Source organism: Hyla sarda, chromosome 2 (assembly GCF_029499605.1).
Source record: "Hyla sarda isolate aHylSar1 chromosome 2, aHylSar1.hap1, whole genome shotgun sequence".
Lineage (NCBI taxonomy): Eukaryota > Metazoa > Chordata > Amphibia > Anura > Hylidae > Hyla > Hyla sarda.
The window spans coordinates 378125004-378146388 of NC_079190.1; the positions used below are offsets into that span (position 1 = coordinate 378125004).

A 21385-nucleotide genomic window follows, 5' to 3' on the forward strand; every position below is an offset into this window, starting at 1 on the left:
TCTTTTACTATCCCCATTTTATTCTTTTATGTTAAATAAAATCCTTTTGCCTATATATCATTTCCCATTTTGGATTTGCTTTGTATCCAACCTTGGATTGATCTACACTTGCGAGGAGAGCGCCTGAACGCACCGGCATTTTCTGCTGCAATGCAGACCACAGTTCCCTCTATTTCCAAGACCGCCTAGGATCATCCTAAGACGGAGAAGGTGACGTGGCAGCACTCCCGGACTTTCTATTCACTACGCTATATGGTGTTGTACCCGTAGTGCAACACCCAAAGGTGAGCAGAACTGCTTCTCTTCTCATTTACCCTCAGTTATTAGGAGTAACGGCACATTGCTGCGCTTTTTTTCTGTTCCCTTTTCTTTCTATAGTTTCTTTATAGTAAAAAACATGAAATATATGGTAGTGGCTGCTCACTCTAAGGTGAGCAGCCACTACCTAGGGAAGGCATAGGCAACCTCCGGCACTGCAGATGTTTTGGTCTACATCTCCCATGATGCTTTGTCAGTATTTTGGCTGTAAGAGCATCATGGGACATGTAGTCCAAAACATCTGCAGTGCCGAAGGTTGCCTATGCCTGACCTAGAGGTTCACACACCCCGTGTCCTCTTCCCTTTCACTACCTAAACGGTATTACACGAGGCGCTGCCTCCGGTCTCTTGTTTTTCTTCTTTTACACAGGTATAAAATTAGTAAGTGGGATGACCACACCCTATTTGAATGAAGTTACACCCCTTCAGACACAAGCTCCGCCTGCTTGGTGAGCATGACAGGGATGATCAAAAAGTAGCATAACTTTGTGCAAGGTTGGGAGGTTGCGCAAAAATTATGGCCCTCATTCAGGGGCATCGCCAGGGGGGCTAATGGGGCTATAGCCCCGGGTGTCCATCCAATAGCCCCAGGTCTGGACATTTTTTTGTCTCCTTGGTTAATTACTCCCTTGGCGACACATGACAGACCTGGTCCGTCATGGTGCCGCTTAGGATGTATGGAGCGTGCTCCTGACTCATGCCTGCTCCATACTCGGCAGCCCCAGCTGATTTTAGTAGTTGGTGGTCACGGCTAATAGGCGACATGCGGCGGCTATTAGCCATTAGATTGCCACTTTCAAAGCTGACAGGGGCATCTAAAGGGACCTTTAAGCACGATCGCGATCCACTGTGGAGGTAGCCGGAGGGCTTACCTCTCCTATCTTCCTGGTCCCGGCTCTGCATTTGATAAAGCCTGGCTGGACCAGGCTCTACCAAATGAGCACAGAGCAGACAGATCAATGTAGTTCTATGTTACTACATTGATATGCATGTGGAATCTAGTGATTCCTCCTAAAAGTCCCCTAAGGGACCAACAAAGTGTAAAAAAAATGTAAATACAAGTTTAAAAAAACACTCATTAACCACTTCTATATTAAAAGTTTGAATCACCCCCCTTTTCCCCATTTTCCATATAAAAAACATGTAAGCAAAATAAAAATGAAGATATTAGGTATCACCACATGCGTAATTATTCGAACTATCATAATATAACATTATTCATCCTTACAGTAATTGGCATTAACATAAAAAAAAACTAAACCCCAGAATTGCGTTTTTTGCTCATGTCACATCCCAAAAAAAATTTAGTAAAAAGAGATCAAAAAGTCAGGTCAATACCAGGCACAAAAAAATTGCCCTCATACAGCTCGGTATACGAAAAAAAAAAAAGTTATAGGAGTCAGAAGAGGACAATTTTATGCATACTAATTTTCATACAAAAAGTTATAATTTTTTAAAAGTTGTAAAATAAAGCAAAACCTATATAAATAGGGTATGATTTTAATCATATGAACCTACAGAATAGACATAATATGTCATTTGTACCAAAAAGTGCACTGTGTAGAATTGGAAGCCCCCAAAAGTTAAAAAATTGCTTTTTTTTTTTTCTTTCAATTGTGCCCCACAATGAATTTTTTTTTTTTGTTTCACTGTAAATTTAGTAGTAAATGAGTGATGTCTTACAAAGTGTAATTTGTGGTGCAAAAAACAAGCCCTCATATGGATTTGTAGGTGGAAAAATGAAAGTGTTATAGATATTAGAAGGCAAGGAGGAAAAAAACTAAAGTGCACAAATGAAAAATCCCTTTTTCCTAAGGAGTTAAAGCTAGGGATCGACCGATTACCTTGCCGATAATGCCCAGCCCCCCTGCACCCAAAACTACAGGCTTTCAGGTAAATTGTTACTAGCCAGTGGTAATGGAGGTGGTCATGGTATGGCAGTATTATTTGTCCTTACTGGTAACACACAAAACTAGCACTGTGCACCTGTGAATGTGTTTCATTTTGTTTGGAGATGTTGACCATTTTTTGTACTGGTATTATTGGTAACACTGGTCTTAGTTTTGGTTAGATATGGTCAGTAACAGTATGGCGGTAATACTTATGGTGATAATATTCACCCTTGTATACTGGTATTATTGGTAATATTGGTCTTAGTATACAGGATTTGGTCAGTAACAGTATGGTGGTGGTAGTAGTGTGATTGCTGCAACCACACTGTACAGTTGCCTGCTGGTAGTAGGGAGTATACTAAAGGAGGAGGCTGTGAAAGAGGGCATGGTTTGGACTATGGGCTCTAGCCCCGTCTTTTGGAGACCTAGCAACGCCCCTACCCTCATTTATTAAGCTGAACCCGACATTTTTTATCGGGTTTTGCAGGCTAAATTTAGGCGCATGTCTGTACAACAATGTCAGAAATCACTTGGAGAGTTTTAGAAAAACCCTACTAAGGGGCATGGCTTCTCAAAAAATGGGCATAACCCGACATTTTCCCAAAACCCCTCATTTTTTTTGTCCAAAACACAATGAAAAAGTGGAGAAGAGTGGATTGTGAAAACCCCACTGCCAGAGGCCAATATGCATAAATAAGGTAAACCCAAATTTAAAAAACTCACTTAACTCGCTTTTCATCCTCACATATCTTCCTGGGTTAACAAAACGGTGCAAACAAGTGTGAAGTAATTTTCACTAAATGTGTATTTTAACTGCTGTTGTCTTTTGATTTTGATGTTTCTAAGATTATCTGTGGTTTATTAAATAAGTATTGCACAACTTTATTCATAGTATTGCCAACCACTTTCAGCCCGGGTCTGTAGAATGTCGTCGCTATGGCTCACAGCCTCTGTGTAAAAATGCATGCTCAAATGGTATTTCAAAATTTTGTAAATGTTGTTGAAAATGTTGTCTCAGGAATTCGGCAAATGCTTTGGAAATGTCATGCTTTTGAATTGCTGGTTGTTGGGGTGGTGTCACTTGCCTCAGATTCTCACGTACCGGAAGAGAGTTTTTTCCCGCATTTATTTTTTTGTCCTTTCCATTGAGGATTAAAAAAATAATAAATGTGTACGGCGGAAAAAAAAGGACACCGTTCGACATTTTAGTAAATAACACATGGAAAATAAACAGAGGACAAAAAAAACCTGACAACCAAAAACCCTACATTCTTAGTAAATGAGGGCCTATGTTTCTTTTTTATCTTATTCTCCAGTTTTCTCATGATAAATGCCCCCCAGATCTGTACTAGGGGGCTAAAGAAGATCATATACCGTATTTTTCGCCCTATAGGAGGCACCGGCATATAAGACACACCCAATTTTAAAGGTGCAAAATCTAGAAAGAAAAGATTCTGCACCCAACAGTGATCTTCAACCTGCGGACCTCCAGATGTTGCAAAACTACAACTCCCAGCATCTGGAGGTCCGCAGGTTGAAGACCACTGGTATAGAAAGTAGTACTCACGTGTCCCCGCTGCTCCGGACCTGTCACCGCTCGTCACCGCTGCCCTGGATGTCGCTCCATCACTGTTGCCGCGTCCCCGACGCTCCGGACGTCTTCTTCCCCGGGATCCACGCTCTCTGTCGCCGTCATCACGTCGCTCCTATTAGATAACGGGACGGTGTGCGCGACGACGTGATGACATCGAAGGAGAGCACCGCCATGCAGGGGAACCCGGCCCGGAGCAGACACCGAGGAGGCAGGTAAGGTCCCTCCCGGTGTCCTGTTAGCTGTTCGGGACGCCGCAATTTCACCGTAGCGGTCCCGAACAGCCCGACTGAGCAGCCGGGTTAGTGTCACTTTGGCTTCAGACGCGGCGGTCAGCTTTGATCGCCGCATCTGAAGGGTAAATACAGGGCATCACCGCAATCGGTGATGTCCTGTATTATCCGCGGGTTCTGGCAGTTGATGGCCGCAGGGACCGACCCGATAGGTGTGTATTCACCAGTTTTGGGGAAGAAAAAGTGTGTCTTATACAGCGAAAAATACAGTAATACAAGGCCAATTGCAATATTTGCTATGAGGCCCCCTTTCTTGTATCCACACCACTGACTTTTCACACTGCTTAGGATGACTGACTGCTTTAAAAGTAATGGCTTCTTGTAAAGCCTTAAAAGTATCGATCCTAATTCTAATAACAACAAAACAACCAGCAATCAAAGGTATATCAATGCCACCAATACTCCATTCAAGATAGAAAATTATATTTCTTATGGGCGTCACATTTCATTTCAATAGTAGAGAAAAAAAAGTTTGATATAACACAGAAATCTACAGTGACATAATGGGGTCAAGGCCTAGACAGAGCAAAGAATCTTTAGCTATAGTCTAAAAGATCAAAGGATTTTTCTTTGTTAGATATAAATTATATTACTTCCTCCACAGGTTTTGGAGTAACATCCTATGTGTTCAGGCTGACCCTGAACTATCCCTAAGGGGACATTCCTTTTTATGTCCTCCGTAGCTACATCCACATATAAGAAATCACAAAACCCATTTTGCAAACCATAAATATACATTCTAAAAAGAAAAAGAGTATTATTGGATGATTTGTATCAAGGGATTTTAGGTCATAACTAAAAAAAATAGACCATGTTTACACACCATAAATTTGGCATTTTTTCTTCAGTTGTAAATGGCTACAAAATGGATGTCTTCTGTTTTACGTTTGGTTTTTTTCAGCCGGAATTGTATGAAAAAAGTCCACATATAAGAAAACTACAGTTTTTTCACATTGTGCAAACATGACCTATGATGAAGATATTTGACCTTAAAGTGTTATCCAGCAGGAGGAGGAGGGGTTTAGAGCTATGCTCATTGAGTTTTACACACAAAAATAAATCTGTACCCACCATTGATTTGCTGTGCAGTAGTATGACACATTGGGCCTGGGTGCAGGGCTGCCATCATGGGGTACAGCTGGTACCCCAGTAAGCGGCCCGGGGCCCAAGGGCTGGCACGGTTCCTGCATGTGTATAACCAGACCCTTCAATTGCAGGCCCCATCGCACCCCTTGCAACAGAACCAGCAGCTTAAGAGGGAGAGTGGGGTCGCCCGCGGATCGGGGACACCTGTCCCAAATCCTCGAGCGACCGCAACTTTCAACACTGAGTACGCTTTTAAGATGCACACAGTGTTGAGCATGCTCTCGGCTGTGGCGGCTGAGGTGACAGGAAGGAGCCAGCGGCTCCTGTCACTCCAGCCCAGGCTTCCTGTGCAGCATCGGCTCTGTAGAGGCTGTCCACACATGAAGCAGAGAGAGAAGAGGAGCGACAGGAGCGAGGGGAGAACGAAGGAACGTGAGTGGTGTGAGGGGGATTTATTATGTATGGGGGCCATGTGAGGGGGTATTATTATATATGGGGCAATGTGAGGGGGCATGATTATGTATGTGAGCCATGTTAGGGTGCATTCCAATGTGAGGGGGAATTATTATGTATCGGGGCAATGTGAGGGGGCATTATTGTGTATGGGGGCAATGTGAGGGGCCATTATAATGTATGGGGGCAATGTGGGGGACATTATTATATATGAGGGCAATGTGAAGGGGCATTATAATGTATGGGGACAATGTGAGGGGGCATTATTATGTATGGGGGCAATGTCAGGGGGGCATTATTATGTGAAGGGGCATTATTATTTATGGGAGCAATGTACGGGAGCATTATAATGTATGGGGGCATTATTATATATGGGGGCAATATACGGGGGCATTATAATGTATGGGGACAATGTCAGAGGGCATATATATATATATATATATATATATGGGGGCAATATGAGGGGGAATAATTATATATATATGGGGCACTGTGAGGGGGCATTATATTGTATAGGGGACAATGTTGGGGCCTAATACTATATAGGAGCACAGAGGGGAATACTATATGGGACAGTGTAAAACATGTACAAAAAAAAATTCTGGCAGATTCGGTGGAGATGGGTTGTGGTCGGGAGAATTCTTCATGATGACCCAGGACAAATGGAGAAGAAAAATAAAAGTGAATGACTCCAATCAGAGAAGACGCCCCCTATGAGTATGTAACTATAATCACTAACAGTATATGGTCTACAGCACCTGTGTACAGCTCAGATCCACTTCTATACAGGGGTTATTGATCTTTTGTATAGTGGTTTTTATTCAATAACAATATAGCAGTATTTGTCAATGGTCAAGGTAGTGGCCATGGTGTGGTGGAATTATATGTCCTTTGTATTGTGGTGTTATTAGTGATACTGGTCTGTGTATAGTGGCTTTTATTTCTTTACAGTATGGTGGTATTATTTAGTCACTGCAGAATTAAAATGTAGTCCTGGAGTGTCACTGCAGATCATAAAGAAATTGTACCTGGGGAATGGAGCAGGACACCAGAGGCACAGCAAGAGCACTGAAGCGGAGTGCAGGTTTATTTTTTTATATAACACATGCTGAGCATAGTTTTAGAATCCCCCCCCCCCCACTTCGGATTACCCCTTTGATATATGCTTGCGCCCCTATCTCTCTGTAGCATAATCTCAGAAGCATAGAGAATGTTATAAACGTTTCCAAATCAACTGGTGGCTGAAAATTTGTAAATTACTTCTATAAAAAATTCTTAATCCTTCCAGTACTTATTAGCTGCTGTATAAAACAGAGAAATTTGTGAATTTCTTTCCAGACTGACCACAGTGCTTTCTGCTGACACCTCTGTCCGTGTCAGGAACTGTCCAGATTAGAAGCAAATCCCCATAGAAAACCTCTCCTGCTCTGGACAGTTCCTTACACAAACAGAGGTGTCAGCAGAGAGCACTGTTGTCAGGCTGGAAATAACTTTGCAAATTTCTCTGTAGTATACAGCAGCTGATAAGTACTAGAAGGATTAAGATTTTTTAATAGAAGTGGTCCAAGCAGAGACAAGGAAGTGTAATGAAGGTGGCACTTTCTGGATGGTGTACAAAGCAACTGTCCATTACACTACCCAAAAGTAGCCGTTGAAAGTCTTTTTTTACAGGGCAGAGGGAGAATTAATTTAACACCTTCTAGTGGCAAGACCCCGTGTCCATTCAGACCACAGGTGTAATCATTTATATATCTGCTGGAAACATGCCAGGTTTTTCAGCAATCTGACATTTCTATCTGAGTGCGTTATTATTTTTGTCAATGAGTGTATATTGTTGAACTGGATATTGATTTTAGGAAACCTAGTCTTGATAAGGAGGTGGTCTCATGGGGAGGTTTCATAGTATTTGCAAAGTAAAGGCCCCCATACACATTAGAGAATTAGAGAAAAGGTAACCCAACCTGCCGAAGACTGGACAACTGTCTAATAGGTGTCCTGGTAAAGTTCGGCTGCCTGATACTTTTGTTTTTGAAGAGATACGCCGCTGACATATTTTTATTTTTTTTGTCAAAGAATGTACATATTAAACAATATAGCAAAAGTAAAAGGAAGAAACAACCACTGTGTCCTACTAATGAGAAAAGTTTGGTAGTAAAACAGAAGATGGTTGAACAAAGAGGTATAAAGCAACAGGAAGTGTAGCGGCAAGAAAATTGTATAACATTAGACAGAAGAAGGAAACACAAATTATTACTGCAGCAAAACATAAAAGCAGTAACAATGACCAAACCTGTTAAAAACAAAGGTAAAATAAGTTTTAGGCATATTAGTGACGGAACATAAACTGTGAAATAAAAAATAAAAAAAATAGGCATGGATAAAATACCTAAATCCATTTGAAGAACAATTTTTGCTCATTATTAGTTTTCATGATCACAAAATTGTAGTTAGAGAGTGATGTTTTAGGGGAACTTGGGTGTTGAAGAGAATCTGTCACCAGGTTTTACTACTGGTGGTGGCAGCACATTATATAGGGTCAAATAAAGTTTTCTGCCTGTTCTTCTGCATTTCCGAAATAGTGTAGAAAGTGAACTTTAAAAGTGTCTTGCGTCGTATGCTAATGAGGCTCAAGTAGTCATCGGGGTGTCCAGAACTAGTAACTGTGCCCCGGGCTGTAATCACGCCTAATAAATGGCTAATCGCACCTACTCAGGCATGTCACCGCTCTGCTCCCTGAAGTCTAGCTCTAGCCCAGAAGGCACTTCATGCTTAGGGATATCGTTGCTTGTGAATCTGCGCAAGATTTCATTGATGAGAGTGGTGATGTCGGCCATGCTCGGGCTGTCATTCACATCTGAGTAGGTGTGATAACAGGCGACTACTTTGTGATGCCGCACGCCCCGATGACTGTTTATGAGCATTTGACGCAGGACACTTTTAAGGTTCTCTTTCTCCACTATATCAGACAGGCAGGAGGACATCCGAACATGGTAATAAACCTTACTTTATGTAACATGTTGCCACCAGCTACATAGGGTAAAACCTGGTGACATGTAAAATAAGACCTTGTTCACATTGCTGTTGGACTCGGTAATACTGACAAAAAGACGGGAATTCAGCAGAGTTTAAGCTCCACAAAAATACTGGATCACCAACGGACCCCATTCTTGTGAAGTGTACATTGTGTTTCGACCCGTTTCAGGGTCTGTACTGCTCAAGAAAAAGAAAAGCCGAACGGACCCTGAAACGGAAGACAATGTCAATGTGAACCTAGCCTTAGGCAACAGGTCCAGATGCCTTCAACCTAATGTGACTGCTGCAGCCCTGACTGATCTATACAACCAATCCCTTCTAACAGAAGATGTTTCTAATAACTGGAAAATGGCCAATGTTGTTTGTAGCCACAAGAAGAGTAGTGGAGAAGACGCTAGTAAGAAGCTGACATGTCACTTCTACCCACAGGGTTACACTCTGAATATTCAGCACAGACACCCTACCCCCACTAGCAAAATGAATGTATCTACCTATGTGCACATGGCCTAAAAATATGATAAATAACTGCTTGAAGTTCAAGGTGTTTTTCAATAAAACACATCTAAAAAAGTGTAAAAGGAGACCTTGATAAGAGAAGAATTCCTGCTGTACAGAGAAAGAATACATTATTATTCTCCCGACAGAAATAACGTATTGCTACATTTACCCTATAGTTCCACATTCGTGACTGTATATGATGCGAGGCCTGCTTTAATATCAACCCTGGTTACACTTTGCCGCCCACATGAATGACTTCTTCATATCAAAGATAACCAGCAATTCCTCTGTGCATCGTATGCCAGCTCTCCTCTACCACCAGCTCTCACAATTACTGTGCTGTCATCTCAATGTATCTCTCTAACATTTAACCATTAGGGAGACTTTCCTCTAACATCTTGAGTACTGAAATTACCTGGAATACCAAGAGAAAGACAATAACCAAAGAGATAGGATGATCAATGAATGCAGCCTTAAGCAAGCCAGCCGTGAGCTTTTGAAGCCATTAATACTTGGTGATACCCACTGCTTCACAAAGACACTAAATTCAGATTCAGCATGCATAGAAGGATATATAAACTTACAACGTATAAAACTTGCAGATTTTAGTCCTATTCAGACTATTGTGTCTTTGGGGTCAATTATTTGTGTTCAGGCCATTTTTAACATTCCTGCATGTAAAAAATGCAGGTGAAAGTGTGGATTTGTTGCATATTTCAGTTCCCGCTAAAGCTGTAAGATATGCAAGTCTTAAATAATATATGTAGACTCAAAAAAGAAGCTTAAAAGAAGAGGCGGATCACTCACCACACATACGATGCTGTCTTCTTTATTCCATGTGTAGCAGTACAGATGGCTATACACAGACGGATGTTAGGGCAGGGCAGTAGGTGTTGGGAGCCCTGTCCGGAGCGACGGCGCCATATCACGCCCTATGGCCAGAGGGCGTAAAATGGCGCTGTAGCTCCAGACGGGGCTCCCAACACCTACTGCCCTGCCCTAACATCCGTCTGTGTATAGCCATCTGTACTGCTACACATGGAATAAAGAAAACAGCACCGTATGTGTGGTGAGTGATTCGCGTCTTTATTTAAGCTTCTTTTTTAAGTCTATATGTACTGACTAGGGCTGTACGATATATTGCAAAAGCAATCAAATCGTGATTTTTGCTTTTTGCGATAAAGCGATACAGCCCTTCAGGAAAACTTGTGATTATCTGCTCAGGCCGGCTCCCGTGTGCTGCTGCAGGCGGGGGCAGGCCAGAGCAGGTAAAAACTAATTTAAATACTAAATTTCAGTGGTTTCCAGCCAGGGTGCCTCCAGTTGTTGCAAAACTACAACTACCAGCATGCCCGGACAGCCAAAGGGGGGGGGTGTAACATGGAGGGACGATTGTGAGGGGGGGGGGGGGTTGTGACATGGAGGGGAGAATGTGACATGGGGGGGAGAATGTGACGGGGGGGAAGAATGTGACGGGGGGGGGAGAATGTGACGGGGGGGAGAATATGACAGGGGGTGAATGTGACAGGGGGAGAATGTGACGGGGGCAAGAATGTGATGGGGGAAGAATGTGATGGGGGGATGTGACGGGGGGGAGAATGTGACGGGGGGAGAATGTGACAAGGGGGGAGAATGTGACGGGGAGAGAATGTGACGGGGGGAGAATGTGACAAGGGGGGAGAATGTGACAAGGGGGGAGAATGTGACGGGGAGAGAATGTGACGGGGGAGATGTGAAATTGGCGGTGGGCATAAAATAGGTGGATAGATGTGAAATGGAGGAGATTGGACATAAAATAGGGGGATTTCACCATTTATTTATATTGCATCGCATATCAAAATCTCAATATTTAGGCCCATAATGGCAATTGCACATTTTCCCCATATCGTGCAGCCCTAGTAGTGACTATTTAGCGTGAGCACCATCACCTGTTTGCTGATTGCAGCATTGACTAGATGACCGCTTAGCAAAAGGAATATTCATCCCAACGCAGTGCCAGGTGAATTTCTATACACTTAAATAATATATGTATTTCAAATCTGCACCTCCAGATTTTGCATTTTCACAGCAAAGGTTATAATGGTGTTCCAGATTATTATAAGGTGACTGCAGCCATACCTTTATTGCTGTTTGTTCGTCTTTTCTTACTAATAAAAACCTTTTATCCAAAAGTCAGGCCCAGTCGGATAGGCGTGGCTTGGGGTTCACTAAGCCCCGCCGCTGCCACGCCTATCCTGCCTTCCAGCACTGGGACCGCTGTGTAGTACACAGTGCATCCACAGCGCATGCACCCATCCCTCTAACGTGAGTGCGCCGCCACGTCCTATGTTGACAGAGCAAGCGCTCGCTCCCGACATCTGTGCGCTCAGTACACATGTGCTGTACTAGAGGCAGACGCTCGTCCGCTCACTGCCTCTATTACAGCACATGCACACTGAGCGCATAGACGTCGGGAGCGAGCGCTCGCTCTGTCAATTCAGGACGCATCGGCGCGCACTTTAGAGCCGATGGGCGCATGCGCTGTGGATGCACTGTGTAGTAAGACATAGCGGTCCCAGCGCTGGAAGGCAGGATAGGCGTGGTGGCGGACCCCAAGCCACGCCTATCCGACTGTGCCTGACTTTTGGATAAAAGGTTTTTATTAGTAAGAAAAGAAGAACAAACAGCAATAAAAGTATGACTGCAGTCACCTTATAATCATCTGGGACACCATTATAGTGGTCTGGGAGGTCAAAATATGATGATAGGAAATTCTGCTACATCAACAAAGCGGTAAATGAAATTTGTGCTATTTCATTCCCATGCAGTTTCAGCTGTGGAATTTCTCCTGCAAAAATTCAGCATTTTAGATTCCGCAAAAAGAATGATCATGTCAATTCTTTTTGCAGAATTTCCCCCACAGAATCTCACTGAAGTCGAAATCTGTGTACTGAGCGCAAGAAATTCCGCACAAATTCCGCAAAAAATCCGCTACCAGACTAAGCCTGGCAGAAAGCAATCTGAGTGGAAGCACAGAAATTGCATCATGTAAACATAGCTTAAATCAGCAATGGCCATTCCCCTTTTTGGAACAATGTTAATACAGGTGTAGAAAACGCAGAGTAAATGTGCTGAAAGTCAGATGGTTTTTGGTGCAACTGCGCCAAAATTCTAGAGCAATTTCTATAGTTAATCCGAGTCTTTTTCCATAGGTCTTTATTTAAGAAAATTTCCTGTCAACAGAAAATCTATTATATTATGGGTTTCTTATCAACCTTTCTATTGTCTCCTGTGCCAACTTCTGAGCTGATTTATGACCACATCAAAGGTCAACTTTGAAATGGTATAAATCAGCTTAGATGTTACTTCAGGAAAGATTAAAAAAAACGCCTGATAAGAAACCCACCCGAGAGTAGTTTCCCTGATGGATTTTATAGATAACAAGATATTCCTTTAATAAAGTCAATTTATTGTATCATAATAATCATAATTAAGAATAATGCAGCTACTGTAATATGCTGTGGATTATCCGCACACAGCATACCCATCCCATGTGAAACTACCCTTAGGGTCTAATCACACTGCAGAATTTCCGCTTGCGGAATTCCGCCTCAAATTAAAGCCCATAGACTTCTATGGGATTCCGCACTCCCATTCACACTTCTGAATTTCCGCTTGCGGAATTCCGCAAGCGGAAATTCTGAAGTGTGAATGGGAGTGTGGAATCCCATAGAAGTCTATGGGCTTTAATTTGAGGAGGAGTTCCACAAGCGGAAATTCTGCCATGTGAATAAACCCTAAGGGTACGTTCAGCTTTAGTACGTTTAGCTGCGGATCCACTGGTGAAGGCCCCGCTGTATGCTGGCTTTATATGTGCCTGCTGGTAGCGGCAATACGGCGCTACGAGCAGACACAGTGCAGCGATATGAGCGGCATATTCGCACATCACGGCCACTCTCCCTGCTCTGAGCTAGGCAGAGAGCTCCCGCGATGTGCGAGTATACTGCGACTCGCACATCGCAGGGTGTCTGCTGGTAGCGGCGTATAACCGCTACGAGCAGGCACATGTAAAGCCAGCATACAGCGGGCCTTCACCAGCGGATCTGCAGCGTAAAATCCGCTGTAAATCCGCGCGTGTGAACGTACCCTTAGGCTAGGTTCACACTGTGGAATTTCTGGGCAGAATTTCTGCCGGAGATCAAGCTGGCGGCACTAGGACCGCGCAGACAACATTGCCGTCCCCATAGATAGCAATGCAGTTCTGAGCAGATCCACCGAGAAATGCATTGCAGTCTATGGGGGCAGCAATGCAGTCTGCTCGGTCCTAGTGCCGCCGGCTCGATCTCCGGCAGAAATTCTGCAGTGTGAACCCAGCCTTAGGTCGGGAAATTGTTGCCTTCTGTCACTTTATCCATCAAGCGGAATTGGAGCGGAATTCAAGCGGAATTTCCACGCAGAAATGAAGAGGAATGAAGGAGGAGGCTATTCAATTCTACTTTTCTCGATTCCTCTTGAATTCTGTTTGAATTCCGCATGAAAACGATGTTGGGCAGAATTTTTTTTTACCATTGATTTCTATTGGATTCAGCTCGCGGATTTCGCTTGAAGAATGAACATGTTCTTTCTTCAAGCGGAAAGGAATTCAGCATCGGAATTCCGCGAGCGGAATTTCCGCAGTGTGAACAGGACAGCGGAAGAAACATTAAAGTCAATGGGCAGAGGAGATGTGCATTAATTTGGAGCAGTTTTCCACATAACGCCAGAAAAAAAACCTGTGTGGAAAGCTAGCCTAAGGGTACATTTACACATACTGTATCTGCTGTAGATTTAATGCTGCAGATTTGCTGCTGGGGATCTGTTGGGGTTTTGATGCTGCTTTCAACTATTTAATTGTATTGATTCTGTATGAAATCTGTAGCAGAGTTTCCAAAGTGGATATGGTATATGTAACTGTACCCTTTGCTATTTTAGTAAATATCGTCTTGAGCAGTGTTTCCCAACCAGGGTGCCTCCAGCTGTTGCAAAACTACAACTCCCAGCATGCCCGGACAGCCAACGGCTGTCCGGGCATGCTGGGAGTTGTAGTTTTGCAACAGCTGGAGGCACCCTGGTTCGGAAACACTGGTCTTGAGTATGGCTTCATTTACTAACACTTTATAGTTGCTGCACGATTTGTGAGCCCTATGATTAGTATTTTTAAGTAAGACTGGGTTAAAAATAAAATTACCATTATTAAATAGGATCTGTAGCCAACCCACCAAAAAATGTGATTTTACTGCCATTAAATAGCTTAGGTGCCCTGATTTCACAATGTTTTATAGTACATTGATGTATTGCTACAGCTCTTCTGTGTACAATGGAGGCAGGGAGACGGCTTCCCTGCCTCCTCTATTTGCTGCTCTATGCCCGCCCTACATATGAATATTCAATTTTTTTAACTGCCGTCACGTAAGCTCTTTGATATTGTAGCAGGACGCAGGCGCCGATCTTCGCAGTGTAGTGAGGGAGCGAGGGTTTGGCGCAAATTCCTCTTGTAGATTGGCAAAAAGTGCCCAAGCCTTAATACATGTTGACCTGTGTGTATAACAGAGCTTCCCAAACAGGGCGCCTCCAGCTGTTGCAAAACTACAGCTCCCAGCATGCCCTGACAGCCTTTGGCTTTTGAATGCTGGGAGTTGTTGTTTTGCACTAGGAAGAGACACCTTGGTGGGTAATATTGGTGTATAATAATAATAACAATAATTATAAAATTTGCATACTAGCACTGATGCCACAAGGCACAAGGGTGGTACTAGTCTTATTAGTATGCTTAATGTGGTGACATCACCTTAGCCGAGTAATACGTTTGTGCAAAAAATAAACTGCTGATAGCTTCTGGTGGTCCACGGCTGAGCCCTGCTGGTGCCAATAGCTGAAAAGGTGCCATGTCTGTTGCTGGACCTTCACATACGGCATGGCTGCCCCTGTTCAGCATAAACCATATATACTAGAGTATAAGCCGAGTTTTTCAGCACGATTCTTCGTGCTGAAAACGCCCCCCTCGGCTTATACTCGAGTGAACTCTCCGCCTGTCAATTACTTCTCAGTGGTCTTCAACCTGCGGACCTCCAGATGTTGCAAAACTACAAATACCAGCATGCCTGGACAGCCATCGGCTGTCTGGGCATGCTAGGAGTTGCAGTTTTGAAACATCTGGAGGTCCGCAGGTTGAAGACCACTGCGGCCTTCGTCATCATCCAGACCCCCCTTTAGTTTTCTACTCACCTCCCCTCAGTGGGAAAGAAGGGTGAGCTGTTCCAGGCCATCTATGCTGCAGGGACCTTCCGGTGGGGAGGGTTAGTCATTCCGGGCTGTCCATTTTCACCGGGAGGCCCTCTTCTCCGCGCTCCGGACTAGTGACGTTGCCTTGACGACGACGCACAGGGACGTCCGTGCGCAGCAGACGTCCATCATGTCCCTGCGCATGAACGTCCCTGTGCATCGTCGTCAAGGCAACGTCACTAGTCCGGGGTGGGCCCGGAGCAGAAAAGAGGGCCTCCCGGTGAAGATGAACAGCCCGGAACGAATAACCCTCCCCACCGGACGGTCCCTGCAGCATAGATGGTCGAATATGGATGGCCCGACCAGCTCACCCTTCCTTCCCACCAAGGGGAGGTGAGTAGAAGGCCGCAGTGATGACGAAGGCCGCAGTGGTTTTCAACCTGAGGACCTCCAGATGTTTCAAAACTACAACTCCCAGCATGCCCGGACAGCCGATGGCTGTCCGGGCATGCTGGGAGTTGTAGTTTTGCAACATCTGGAGGTCCACCGGTTGAAGACCACTGATGAAGGGATTGACAGGTGGTGATGATGAAGGGGGGATGATGACAGGGGTGTTAATGACGGGGGTGTTAATGACGGGGGTCTGATGACATGGGGGGGGATGATGTATTTCCCACCCTAGGCTTATAGTCGAGTCAATCACTTTTCCTGGGTTTTTGGGGTGAAATTAGGGGCCTCGGCTTATATTCGGGTCGGCTTATACTAGAGTATTTACGGTAATATACTGTTATTTACTACTTAGCTATCATGCTTTATACAGCAAATGAATGTAAAGTGATGATGATTTCTTCATTTCTGTCTATTTGTATCCCTAGAAGTGACATAGTAGCTGGCAGCACAGACCGTCACACAAGGCATTTTAAGGATAACTTCATTTAATCTTCCCAGAAAGAAAGAAAAATCCTTGTACTGCAACCATATTCCACCATCTGGCCACCTGCGAGAACGGCAATTACACTAAACAGGAGATAAGAGAACTGGAGGTCTCTGTTTTCTGAAAACGATTATCGGTGCGTGACCGCAAAACGCAGGAAGTGCAAGAAGCCCAGACCCGAGCTTACGAGAGAGTACATGAAACAAATAGACAATATGCCTTATCCCAGCCAGCCGGTGATCGATATTCTTAATAGGATGACACATACATTCATATAATACAAGGCACAGTAAGTAAGAACTGGACAAACTGGTGAAACATTCTACTGTGTAGTCAACGCTGCCCCATTACTGAAGGAATCATTTAAAGTGACGGTTTACCTTACATATATGGAGGAATTGAGTAAACGGTAATACCGAGATATACTTTTATTATCTTATTATTATAACAACCTCATTAAGTAGTTATAATGCTCTTATAATACCATCATAGGGAGACTGAGACAGAATGAAGGCGGCTATACTACCTATGGCGCTGTTATATTCCTTGTATTCCTTGAAAGCTTTATTATCATTTTGCTTCAGCTTATAAATAAGTACATTGATCCCTCAACTTACAATGGCCTCAACATACAATAGTTTCAACATACAATGGTCTTTTCTGGAACATTGTAACTTGAAACCAGACTCAACATACAATGCTATGGACAGTCCAGATCTGTGAAATGTGTCAATACCCGGAAGAACTGACCAATCAGAATGGACATTTTACTGGTAAAACCCCTGTATTACTGAAGTGCATGCACTGACTGGCTGGTAGCGCCCCCTACAGTACAGGAAGGTATTACATGTTCTGTACTCTTTACCTGTGCCAGGGTTAGCTGCTCCTTTGAACACCAGGTGAGGGCGGCTTCATGTTACTCTTTTAGGACATAGAGTATTCTGTACAAAACCCTGAAGAAGCTCCTGTCCTCTTCATAGACCAGCATTAGCCCAACCAGAGTGCCTCCAGCTGTTGCAAAACTACAACTCCCAGCATGCCCGGACAGCCGAAGGCTGTCCGGGCATGCTGAGAGTTGTAGTTTTGCAACAGCTGGAGACACCCTGGTTGGGAAACACTGACAGACAGTGATTTACAGCTTCCAGCAGATCTTTCTTACTTTTATATATAAGGATTTGCTTTATCTATATTAGTTATCTACTTATTTTTCTTTAATCCTCACATTTTCCTATTTTTGGATGACATTTTGGTGGCTTCAGGACCAATTACCAGGTTTCCATAGAGTTATGGTCTCAACATACAATGGTCTCAACATACAATGGTCGTCCTGGAACCAATTAATATTGTAACTTGAGGGAGCACTGTATATTGTAGGCAACTTCTAATCCTGCAATGCCCTATTTAATGCTCTAAGTAGAAGTAAAATAACATAACATTGGTCATTATATGAAGATACTTGTTATGTTTAGATGACACAATACACAGGAGTGCTATACATCCGACTTATAAATGACATACTTATAAACATATAACAAACTTTTACAACAATTCCTAAACCCAATGAAGCATGTAACTAACATATCGCAACAAAAATCTGACATTGTGTACCCAACAAAGTTCACTGTGGAGCTGTCCATGACAAGGATGTGAAATGATTTTTTTGTTCCTGTATGTTAAAGGTATATTCCAGTAGGGCTGGGCGGATTTTATACCGAATTTTTTGGGCTGCACGATATGAATTTTCCCCCATACCGCAATACCGGTTGGGCCCCTCCCCCTCGGGAATGTATTATCAGCCTAGCGCAGCGCTGTCCCCACATCGGGGAACCTTATGTTACCCGCCAGCGCTGTTCTTCCCCCCCCCCCCAATTAATGATCAGCCCAGCGGGATACTACTCACAGATGTCAAGCACTGCCCTTCACTTATTTGTTGGGGGCTGCCGGGCGCTGGAACTCCCTGTACGCCAGTGGTCTCCAACCTGTGGACCTCCAGCTGTTGCAAAACTACAACTCCCAGCATGCTCGGCATGCTGGGAGTTGTAGTTTTGCAACAGCTGGAGGTCCACAGGTTGGAGACCACTGCTGTACGCTGTATCCCTATGCCTGGGCTGCAAAAGATACAGAAAATAAACTTTTAACTCACCCACCTCGGCCGCACGCTGGGGACGGGGGAGGACAGCCGTCAGCCTATCACCGGCCGGAGCGAGGGGGAGGACAGCCGTCAGCCTATCACCGGCCGGAGCGATGCCCCGCCCCGGCCAGTGATAGGCTGAGCCCACTGTCATGTAAGAAGATGGCTTCTTACATGACAGTGGGCTCAGCCTATCACTAGCCGGGGCGGGGCATCGCTCCGGCCGGTGATAGGCTGACGGCTGTCCTCCCCCGTCCCCAGCGTGCGGCCGACGTAGGTGAGTTAAAAGTTTATTTTCTGTATATTTTGCAGCCCGGGCATAGGGATACAGCATACAGCAGTGGTTTCAAACCTGCGGACCTCCAGCTGTTGCAAAACTACAACTCCCAGCATGCCCGGACAGCGTTTGAGTTCCATCACGGCGGCCCCCAACAAAGAGGAGGAGGGCAGTGCTTGACATCTGTGAGTAGTACCCCGCTGGGCTGATCATTAATTGGGGGGAGCAGAACAGTGCTGGCGGATCACATGATTGGGGGGGGGGGGAAGCCTAACACCGCGCGCGGGTCACATAATTTGGGGGGTGAAAATACCGTTATTTACCGTGGAACCGCCGTAAGTAAAAAAAATACTGTGATACACATATTTGGTCATACCTCCCAGCCCTATATTCCAGGGAATATTTGTATATGTAATTCATGTTAGGCTGAGATAAAAATGGGGAAAAAATGGGGGGAAAAAAACCTATACTAACCTTCCTTAATCCCCACCAACACAATTCTGACAGCAGGGGACCCTTGTATTAATCTTAGCACATGGAAGTGGTTACTCAGTGGCAGTGGTGTCCCTCCTCGGCTGATGATTGGCTGAGATGGCGATTCCCTGTGTCAACACCAGCACAAGCTGACAGCAGAGACTGGCACCATCAGAACTGTGGCAGCAGGGGGATTGGGAAAGGTGAGTATAGGTGTCTTTTTTTTATCCCAGCCTGAACAGAATAACATATTAAAAATAGCCTCCAGAAAAAGGGAGTTTCCAATAATGACAAAAGGAAAGGTAATAAGCATCTGATCATTAGGGAGTCCACCAGTGATCATGAGAAAGAGGGTCCTGTGTGTCCCTGTACGAATATAGCAGCGGTCAAGCTATATGGGACTACTTGGCTATATTTGGCAGTCCCATAGAGCTTGGATGGCGCAGCAGTGCACATATTTAACTGCAGCTCAACTAAAACAATGGATTGCAGAAAGTCAGTGATAGTCCTAGTGGTCGGTACCTCATTTATAATCGTATAGGTGATAATGTGTCACAATGGCGAAACCCTTCAGCCTTTATTGACAAATAAGCAAAAAATATCATGATTGTGCCCCATTAACCTGCGGCTCATAGCTATAATGAATGGACGCAGATGCTGAAGGTAATAGTTGAACATTCGTGCACAACTATCTTTCATGGAAATACTGGAGTACAAGACAAACAATAAAGGTAGTCATACACATTCAAAAGTTTGTCTGGTCAACAGCTATTTCTCCCGATCTCCCCATACACATAAACGTTCATGTATTCTCAATACAGACAGGAGGGGTAAGCTTCTGCCAGACACGTCTAGCAGTTGCTTCTTTCTCTGAGAACAAATGGTTTGTGCAGTTAAAATCTAGTATGATATGCCTGATCCTCATTTCCTCAGATATCAATTTCTGGGGGAGATTTAGGAGGCCCCCCAAGCACTTAAGACCAGTGGTCTCCAAACTGTGGACCTTTAACTAGTGTTAGGATGTATAGGGTTTCCTGTGGCCAACCAAAGCCATTTTAGATTGTACTGTCATTAAATAGCTTAGGGTGTCCTGATCACACACCTTTTTACCGTTTCATGATAAGTCCTTCTGTTCCCGAGATAAAATTTTGTACATTGAGGGGCATGTATGCCTAATTCACACCCCCTGACTGTATAAACCGGTCCATCACTTAATAGTCACTCAAATTATTAAAATGAAGTTAACGCCCATCTGACTGATTCCCTGATATAGCAGACAAAACAGAATGGCTTATCCAGAAACTGTAAAAAGGTGCATGATCAGGGTAACCTTAACTATTTAGTGATAATACAATCTCATGTAATTCGAGTTGGCCACAGGTCCTCTTAAAGAGTCATTGTAGTCATCTTGACATTGATGTCATCAGTGGACACCCCTTTTGTTTTTCAAAGGAAACTAGGACCCTGATCAATGACAAATCTGACTGAGGGTGGGTTCACACCATGTTTTAACTATACAGGGACCGGATCCGGCTGGGGGGAGTGAAAACTGGGTGCTCACGTATCCCAGCCGGACCGGACCCCATCTCATTCACTGTTTGACTCTGGTTGGCTCATTTTTGCCCCGTATCCAGTTTTCTGACCGGACTGAAAACCGTGGTAGGCTGCGATTTTCAATCCAGTCAGAAAACCGGATACGGGGCAAAAATGAGCCGACCAGAGTCACTATATGACTCCGGTCGGATCATTGAAATGAATGAGATATCGTCCGGTTCCCATATCTTCAAAACGTAGTGTGAACCCAGCACGCTGTTGTATTCCATTACCAAAAAACCTTAGACTTAGTTCTATAGGACAGTCTATAGGATAGTTTATCTGAGTGGCGCACTGTATGATACATCTGGCGCCTCTCAACAGACGCGTTCTTCCCTCTCCCTCAATCATCAATTGGCTGGCTTACTTAACACCAATATTTTGCACTAAAATAAAAGTGCCCACCATTAATAAACCTGGCGCATTTTATGACTCCTCTTAGTCAAAGCGCCTCTTTTAGACACTTCAAAACTGTCTAGAGAGGTGTAAAAAGTGTCTAAAACTCCAATTCCTCCAGTCTTTTTGGTGCAACTTAAAGGGGTACTCCGGCGCTAAGACATCTTATCCCCTAT

The 21385-nt window shown here is 44.2% G+C and overlaps 1 protein-coding gene and 1 long non-coding RNA gene across 7 annotated transcripts in view; one reads left to right on the plus strand and one right to left on the minus strand.

Moving 5' to 3' along the window:
* The window catches only part of LOC130356656 (uncharacterized), a 43853-nt gene extending 27002 nt beyond the window's left edge, over positions 1-16851 (plus strand). The window contains exon 3 of the long non-coding RNA XR_008888959.1: positions 16280-16851. This is a non-coding gene — a long non-coding RNA (uncharacterized LOC130356656). The remainder of the gene's footprint in view (positions 1-16279) is intronic.
* Positions 1-21385, minus strand: part of SGSM2 (small G protein signaling modulator 2) — a 469837-nt gene that overhangs the window by 445953 nt on the left and 2499 nt on the right. The window lies entirely within an intron of this gene.